The sequence below is a fragment of the Crocuta crocuta genome, unplaced genomic scaffold, assembly GCF_008692635.1.
Source record: "Crocuta crocuta isolate KB4526 unplaced genomic scaffold, BGI_CrCroc_1.0 scaffold31, whole genome shotgun sequence".
Classification (NCBI taxonomy): Eukaryota; Metazoa; Chordata; class Mammalia; order Carnivora; family Hyaenidae; genus Crocuta; species Crocuta crocuta.
This window is the reverse complement of record NW_027528362.1, coordinates 4513904-4522587: the sequence shown is the minus strand read 5'-3', so window position 1 is coordinate 4522587 and position 8684 is coordinate 4513904. Positions and strand designations below refer to the sequence as shown.

General features: G+C 44.4%; 1 long non-coding RNA gene across 2 annotated transcripts in view; it reads left to right on the top strand.

Annotated features, from left to right (window-relative positions):
* The first annotated feature begins 654 nt into the window (after positions 1-654).
* Positions 655-8684, top strand: part of LOC144223200 (uncharacterized) — a 21703-nt gene continuing 13673 nt past the window's right edge. Inside the window, exons 1-3 of one of the 2 annotated variants that reach the window (XR_013332622.1) lie at positions 655-753; positions 852-1067; positions 4694-4880. This is a non-coding gene — a long non-coding RNA (uncharacterized LOC144223200). The other variant, XR_013332621.1, reaches the window with a different exon arrangement.

Sequence of the window (8684 nt, the reverse complement as noted above, 5' to 3'; positions counted from 1 at the left end):
TGGAATCATTTGGGTAAAAATCAAATTGTAGTAAGATGTCAACCAGTCCACATACATGAGAAAGTGGAAGGGGCAGAAAATGATTAAGGGGGATTACTGCTATTCCAATAACTATTTATATATTTGCGTCTTTGGGGAGAGGTGACAGAAGTGTGTCCTTCTTGTCTCCTGAGTCCCCAAAGTAGCATTGCTTAAACCCAGAATGAACAAAATCTCTAGAGAAAAATTCTCCTTCAGTTTTGGTCTTCACTCTCCCAATTTCTGGGCCTCAAGTTTAGGTCTAGGAGCCAGAGGACAGAAGGGAAGTCTTTTCTTTGTCTCCTACAACCACCGTTTTACTTGAAAAGGGAGACTCGTATCCAGACTCTAGGATGATCTGCGTCCAGTACGGTACCAGCGCCGAGTGTGGATGCTCCCAGTGTGAGGCTTTGGCCCTCCCATGGCATGCCCCGGTGTGGGCTCAATTCTGTGTGTGCAGCTGTGGTGTGCCCCTAAGTGTGTCTGGGTCCCACACAGAGTCAAGGCTGATGCGAGGCCCCAGGCGGGACGCGTTAGGGCCTAAGCGTCCGGGCGGAGCGCCCCAGGTGAGCGCGGCGCGGCGCGTNGGACCGAGCGGGGCCGTGAGGGGGCCGCGGGCGGCCTGCGGACCAGCCGGCAAGGAGGGGACACGGGCCCGCGAAACGCACCCCAGAGCCGCTGCGGGCGCCCCCGCCAGAGTGGGCGAGGGCGGGAGAAGTTAGGGACCGCCTGCAGGTGTGGACGCCGCCCGTTCCTCACAACCACAGAGTGATGAGTATCCCGGAGGTGACCGAGGCCGGCGGTGCTCAAACATTCTGGTTTTAATTTCGCAGATTCCTGTTTGTGAGGAAACCGAAAGCTGCCAAAGAAATCTGAAAACTTCTGGCATCCGTCAGCTTATGACCTTAGATTTCTTTGCAGCTGTTAGTAGGCACATGTGAGTCTCGGGGAGGAATTTCTCCTCCTCGCTTGATTCCGAAGTCCGGTTTTTGCAATTTCACGGTATTGGCCAGAGATAACTCCGTAATTGCACTTGAAACCCGGAATAGGTGCGCGGTTTTGGTGGGTTTTTTTGTTTTTTGTTTTTTGTTTTTTAACATACCTTCTCGACTCCCAGCTAGCTTTGTTAATGTTGATCTGATCAGAAAACACCTGAGACTGGCAGCCACTTTTTGAAAAGTAGGTACATTGTTTGGCCACGTGTCCTAGGGAAGAGATCACATGTTAAAAACGAAAGGACATCTCTAAATCTGTTGGGTTGGCCTGTATAGAGTGTAGGTCGCCCTCCGCCAGTCCTACTTTTTCCTGTAAGTGACGACTATTCTTCCTGGTCTCATTCAATGCATTGAAATGCGAATATGGAGAGCTCCTGCCTTACTGCCCTCATTTTCCCAAAATGCCTTGTTTTCCTGAACCTGCTCCCCAGAGAAGCCAGAAGCTCCCCAATAAGCAGACTACCCTGGTAGAGAGCATTTGTATTAATGTGAGGTTAAATTAATTTCTAATTGGTGGATTTTTGTTCAGAGATATTTTGCACTAGTTGACTTTGCTCACAAGGGTGTTAACTATTAGCATCAAACCTAGAGAGAGAGGGGGGGTGGTTATTCACGCTGGCCTTGGATATTGGGCAGCGGGAAGTTCAAGAGAACAGGGACAGAAGCGGTTACTGTTTTTAAACTTACCTGTTCATTTTCTTAAAAATTGTATCTAGTGAGATGCCTTGAAAGTCCAACCTGTGTCAGCTCTTCCAGGTGAAGTCATTGAAAGGCTTTGTTCCCAAGGTTAGCCAGGTCTTTAGCAGGGGTGAGGGCACCCTGCAGACTGAAATGGAGGGGAGCGCAGCAGCGTTTGCAGAGGGACAGGTCCCAAGGAGATGTGACGACGAGAGGACTCATTCAAGCGATCTTAGCCTTCATCTCTATTCAAGGGCAGACCTTAGCAATTAAAGATTTTACTAAGAGAGCACCAGTTAGGGACACCTGGGTGGCTGAGTCCATAGAGAGTTTGACTTCGGCTCAGGACATGATCTTGCTATTTGTGAGTTCAGCTGCAGTCAGCACAGAGCTTGTTTAGGAGCCTCCGTCTGCCCCCCCCCCCCACTTGTGCGCTCTCAAAAATAAATATTCTAAAACAAAAGGAGAGCATCAGTTAAGCATGAGGAGCCTCTTGTTTAACAGAAACTCATTCTTTTAGAAGTTCATTCATTTATTATTTATGAGAGAGAGAGTGTGCACAAGCAGGGGAGGGGCAAAGAGACAGAGGGAGACACAGAATCCGAAGGAGGCTCCAGGCTCTGAGCTGTCAGCACAGAGCCCAATACAGGGCTCGAACTCACAAACCGTGAGATCATGCCCTGAGCTAAAGTCAGGCACTTAACTGACTGAGCTACTCAGGTGCCCCCAGAAATTCATTCTTTAATTGAAGGTCTCTCTCTTGTCAGTGAACTTGCTCAGCGCAGGGCAGCCTTGTTTGTTTATTTATTTTTATTTATTTATTTTTATTTATTTATTTTACAGATAGTTTATTGTCAAGTTGGTTTCCATATAACACCCGGTGCTCATCCCCACAAGTGCCCTCCTCCATGCCTATCTCCCCCCTCACCCCCACACCCATAAGTCCTCAGTTTGTTCTCAGCATTCAAGAGTCTCTCATGGTTTGCCTCCCTCCTTCTCCCCCACCATTTCTTCCNGGGTCATAGGGGAGTTCTATTGTTAATTTTTTGAGGAACATCCACACTGTTTTCCAGAGGGGAGGACAGCCTTGTTTAGATTGGACCTGAGAGCATACTGTGTGTGAGGTATGATTATTTTCCAGTAGAATTACAGAAAAAAACCAGTTACTAGGAGTCTCAGGGTTTGTACAGCATTATGAGGTAATAGACACAGTAAAGAGCTAAAACGTTAAGGACAAAAGAAATTTCAAGGAGCCGGTGGTCTTTTGGGGGCACAGAGAGATGAATTGTCACTGGAGGACATGGCTAGCGTCACATTGGTGATGGACTCGAGCAGAGAGTAGAACTTTGATGGGCTAAGGAGTGGAAGGGGGTAGCGGACGCCATGAACAGAGATGAGGAGCTTAAAACGTAACTCCGCTCGGAGACCTAGGAGCAGCTGCTGTGCTGGGGCTGGACTCCGTGTAGGAAGGGGTGAGGGGGGACGTGCCTGAAGCGAAAGGCACAAACTCTACTTTTTTTCTTTTTTCTTAAAGCAAACGCAGAAGTAGAGGGAATAGTACAGTGAACTTCCACGCATCTATCAGATAGATCACACAGTTTGTTAAAATGATTTCCTTGGCCGTATCTGCTTCATCTTTTTTGTTGTCGGAAGCAGTTTCAATTCCACGCACCACATCAGGTCACCCTTAAGTGGTGCCTTATACGCCCGCAACGAAAGGGCTTTTTCCTGTTGTTAAGGTGTATGATAACCTTAACACGTTGTCATGTGATCATATTGGCAGTAATTCCATAATGGTTTCTAAGACCCAGTCCACAAAGTTCCTTGACTGCCTCAAGAATGCACTTACTTTTACTTTCGGTTTGTGTGAATTGGAATCCAGGCAAGGTCCACGCGTGGTATTTTGTTGAGTACCTGTTGTCTCTTTTGATTTGGGACAGGGGTTTGTGAAAAGGGCCAGATACTAACTCCTTGAGGCTTTGCAGTCCATGTAGCCTCAGTTGCAACTACTCAACTGTGTGTTCCCCAAAAGGTAGCAATAGACGATGTAAGTACATGAATGAGCAAGGCTGTGTTCCAATATACTTTTCTTTTTGTGGCTTTTTGTTTTAAACTCTACTGTTGGAGCTGGACTTAACTAAAGGCCATAGTTTGCTGACCCTGGTCTGTCACAGCCTCAGTGGGTTTCTTTGATGCCAGTGAATTACTGGTGGCACTTGGCTGCCTGTAGATGCCTCACATTCTGGATTTATTTGGCTTTTTGTATAGTGTGGTTTAGCCTGCTCCTCTATCCCTTGTATTTCCTGTAAGCTGGAAGCTAGATCTAAAAGCTTAGGTCAGTTAGTTTCCATTTCTCCATTTTTGGCAGGTAAACTTCAGAGGTGGTTTGATTTTTTTTTAAGTTTATTATTTTGAGAGAGAGAGTGCAAGCGAGCAGGGAGGGGCAGAGAGGGAGGGAGAGAGAATCCCAAGCAAGATCTACTCTGTCAGCACAGAGCCTGACATGGAGCTCGGTCTCACGAACCATGAGATCATGACCTGAGTCAGAATCAAGAGTTGGACAGTTAACCGACTAAGCCACTCAGGCGCCCTTGAATTGTTTTTTAATAAAATTCATGACTTCAAAAGGCTCAGAAACCCTCATCCAAGAGGCTCAATATTCCTAAAATTGGCTTTGCCTATGGCTGAGAATATACTTTTATCTTTCTCCTCTTATTTTCCTTATTGAAGAGGATATGGGTACTATTTCTGAAGGATGTTGACTACTCTGAACATTTGTGCCAGGTCACTGGAAACCCTCCTCCGTTCAAGCCATCCTGTGGCCCTCGGGAAAGGTGGACCACATTTCCCCACTGAATGGAAATACTTTTCTTCTTGGGCCCAGACCCTGGGTTTCAGATGCCATCCAGCAGGGGCTTGGTGGTTTGCCTTTGTTTTTAAGCTCTTTGTCTCTTAAACACTCAACTTTTCTTCACTCATCTTTCTCTTCATCTCCCCAGCAGGACTGAGAGAAAGACCCCTGGATCATGGGCTAGTGATCACACTGTCAGGTGGGAGTACTTACCCTGGCATCCCGTTCGGAAGGATTCTGAAGTCACAAGTCTTGCAGGCTTGCTTACACTCACCTCTCACACTTAACTCTGATACTGGACTCCAGGGTGACCCGGTTTTGAAGAAACAAGTTTACAGGTAAGAATTGTGTTTTCCTCTGTTCTAGAGTGAGTCTTACTCCTAAATCCTAGAGTACCAGAGGAAGTATCTTGACAAATAGTGTCGCTTGGAATTCCTTGTCTTTCTCTTGTTTAAGATTAGTAGGTGAACCTGTCTGTTCATCCCTGTACCCGTTTTTCCAGATAACATGGTATTGGTCTTACTGATTTTTAAGAGTTCTTTATACATTGGAAATACACACTTTAATCATCTGTCGTATATGTTACAGCTGTCTCCCCCGTTAAAAAAAATTTTTTTTAATGTTTATTTATTTTGGGAGGGAGAGCAAGTGCGTGCACACAGGGGAGGCAGAGAGAGAGGGGGGGAGAGAAAATCCCAAGCAGGTTCAGAATTCTCAGTGTGGAGCCCAACATGGGGCTCGAACTCATGAACCATGAGATGGTGACCTGAGCTGAAAACACGAGTTGGATGCTTAACCGACTGAGCCGCCCACATGCCCCTTGTTTCCCCAATTTTTTCTACTTTGTTTAAAATATTTATGCTCTTCAGAAAATTTAAATTTTATATAGGGAAAAAGTTATCAGTTTCCCCTTTACAGTTCCTTTGCTTTATGTTTTGCTTGGGAAGACTTGCCCATTTCAAGATTTTTTTTAAAAAAGCCTACATGCAGGTAAATGATCAAATGATAACTAGGAACATGGAATCCTGTAAAAGAGTAATGAAGAGGGCTCTTTCTACTGGATAATTTAACATTAAATTGATTAAATGCTGGTGTTAAGATTGGCCCAACATTGATTAGCGTTGAAGTTGGGATTTGGGTATTTGGAGGATCATTATATCATTACTCTACTTCTGTATATATTTGACTTCCAATAATAAAAATTTTCTTTAAAAAAAAAAAAAAGAATAGGGACACCTGGATGGCTCAGTCAGTTAAGTGGCCGATTTGGCTCAGGTCATGATTTCGCAGTTTGTGAGTTCAAGCCCCGTGTCTGGCTCTGTGCTGACAGCTCAGAGCCTGGAGCCTGCTTTGGATTCTGTCTCCTCTCTCTGCCCTTCCCCTGCTCACTTTCTGTCTCTTTGTCTCTCAAAAATAAATAAATGTTAAAAAAAATTTTTTTTTTAATTAAGAAAAAAGAAGAGCAGGGAAGAAAATCCTCTTTCTCCACATTTGTTCATATTCAGCAACTTGTAAGCTTCTGTGTTGAGCCCTGGGGGTGCTGTTACTCCGCGCACAGCATCTTGGAACTCAGATTTCTCACATGGGAGACAGATCCTAACGCCACAGTTAAGGAGAACAAGTCCCGGGTCAGACCTGGCTTCAGCTCCAGGCGCGCTGCCACGTACAAATTGGGGGATTTTGACCCTTCTAATTTAAAAAAATGAGGGACAACGATTATGTCCACCTGATAGGGTAATTGGAAGGATTGGGTGAGAAAATCCACGAAAAATCCTTCATATGGCACTTAGCATTTAGTAGTTGCTCAGTAAATGTCAGCTCTGAAGGCGAGAGTAACTGCAGCAGGCAGGCACTGAGGCGGAGGCGTAGGAGCGAGCGAGTGTATGGCCCGGGGTCCTGTCCTGCCTACGTGCATTTGGGAGAACTTGTCAGGGGAAAAGACTTTGGGCAGAGATGTGAGATGTGGAAGAGCTTGTCTTCTTCTTCTTCTTCTTCTTTTTTTTTTTTTTCTGAGAGAGAGAGAGAGAGAGAGAGAGAGAGAGAGAGAGTATGCAAGTGAGGGAGAAGGACAGAGAGAGAATCTTAAGCAGGTTCTCACTCAGCTCGGGGCAAGACGAGGTTCTCAATCCCATGTCCCTAGGATTGTGACCTGAGCCGAAATCAAGACTCTGACACTCATCTGACTGAGCCACCCAGGTGCCCCAGGAATATCTTGTCTCTCAAATTGAATGAAAGCGCCCTTGACTGGTGAAGTGAGGGGAAGGCGGGGCACGGGCTGAGGTGGGGTGTTGTCTAGTGCCGCCAGAACAAGGTGTCACCAATTCCATGGCTTAAACAACACAGATACTTGTCTTACAGCCCCTTTTCTTTTTNGATATAAGTATGGCTACTCCAGCTTTCTTTTGACTTCCAGTAGCATGATAGATATTTCTCTATACCCTTACTTTCAATCTGAATGTGTCCTCCACTCTAAAGTGAGTCTCTTGTAGACAGCAAATAGATGTTTTTTTGTTGTTTTTTTTTAAATCTATTCTGCTACCCTATGTCTTTTGGGGGCATTTAGTCCNCTGTTCATCACATTGAAGATTTCCTGCCATTCCTTTCTGGCCTACCAAGTTTCAGTAGATAGGTCTGTCACCACTCTGATAGGTTTCCCTTTGTATGTTAGGGCCCTTTTATCCCTAGCTGCTTTCAGATTTCTCTTTGTCCCTATGTTTTGCCAGTTTCACTATGATATGTCGTGTAGAAAATCAATTCAAGTTACGTCTGAGGGGAGTTCTCTGTGCCTCTTGGATTTCAACTTGTTTCCTTCCCCAGATTGGGGAAGTTCTCAGCTATAATTTGTTCAAGGACTCCTTCAGCACCTTTCCCTCTCTCTTCCTCTTCTGGGATTCCTATGATATGGATATTGTTCCGTTTGATTGTATCACCCAGCTCTCGAACTCTCCTTTCATATTCCTGGATCAGTTTATCTCTTTTTCTCAGCTTCCTCTTTTTCTATAATTGTGTCTTTTAAATCACTTATTCTCCTTTCTACTTCTTCAATCCGTGCACTGGACACCTCCATTTTATTATGCATCTCATTTATAGCATTTTTTAATTCATCACAACTATTTTTAAGCTCCATAGTCTTTGTAGCAATAGTTTCTCTGATGTCTTCCACGCCTTTTTCAAGCCCAGTGATTAATTTTATGACTATTGTTCTAAATTCTTGTTCAGTTATGTTGCTTCTATCTGTTTTGAGTAGTTCTTTAGCTGTCAATTCTTCCTGGAATTTCTTTGGAGGAGAGTTCTTCCATTTTGTCATTTTGGTTAGCTTTCTATCTCTTGTTAGTTTTAAAAGCATGTTATACACTCTGCACCTGCCAATGCTGCTGTACCAAAGAAGGCTCTTTGTCCAGGGTCTGTTCATTCAGAAAGTGTTCTTTGAATGGTGTCTCTTGGTCTCTCTTGTTGAGACCTTGGTTATTTTATTTTCCTACTCGTAGTGGTATTTGGGACTCTCTACCAGGTGTATTTTGGCTTGTTTCTTGAGGTAGCCCTGGAAAAAAAACAGAAAACACACAGAGAACAAAGGCACACAAACACACAGACAAATCCAACAAACACGCAAACTCAAAGGGGAAAAGAAAAAGAAAAAAAGGAAGGGACACATACAAAAAAGAAAAAGGAGAAAGGTGGGAAGACAAATAATAAAAATAAAAATACATAAAAAAGAAAAAAGAAAAAACCCAATAGACAAAGGGCAGTCTAAAGTATAGAACCAGAATTCCCAGTTACAAATAAAGAGCCGGTGTATGCCGTGCTGATGGAAGAGCATATACAAAGAGAGAAATGACAGGGCGGGGAGGAAGCGAAATTGGAAATGAAATGAGCAGGCAGAAAGACTAAGAGGCTTAATTCAGAGAGAGAAAGAGGGGAATACGGTTCGAGAGGAGGCAAAAGAAATGATGATAATGCTACCCAGAGAAACTGTATAGTCTGATTACTCCAGAGAGAGATAAAGAGGTAGCAGTGGAGGTGTAGAATTTACATCTGGAGAATGGATTAAATGTGCCTTTAAGCAAGCCAGTGACCAGAATTAATCAGGGCAGTGCATCCATGTTGGTCTTGCCCCAGCTCTGGTAAAAAAAAAAAAAAAA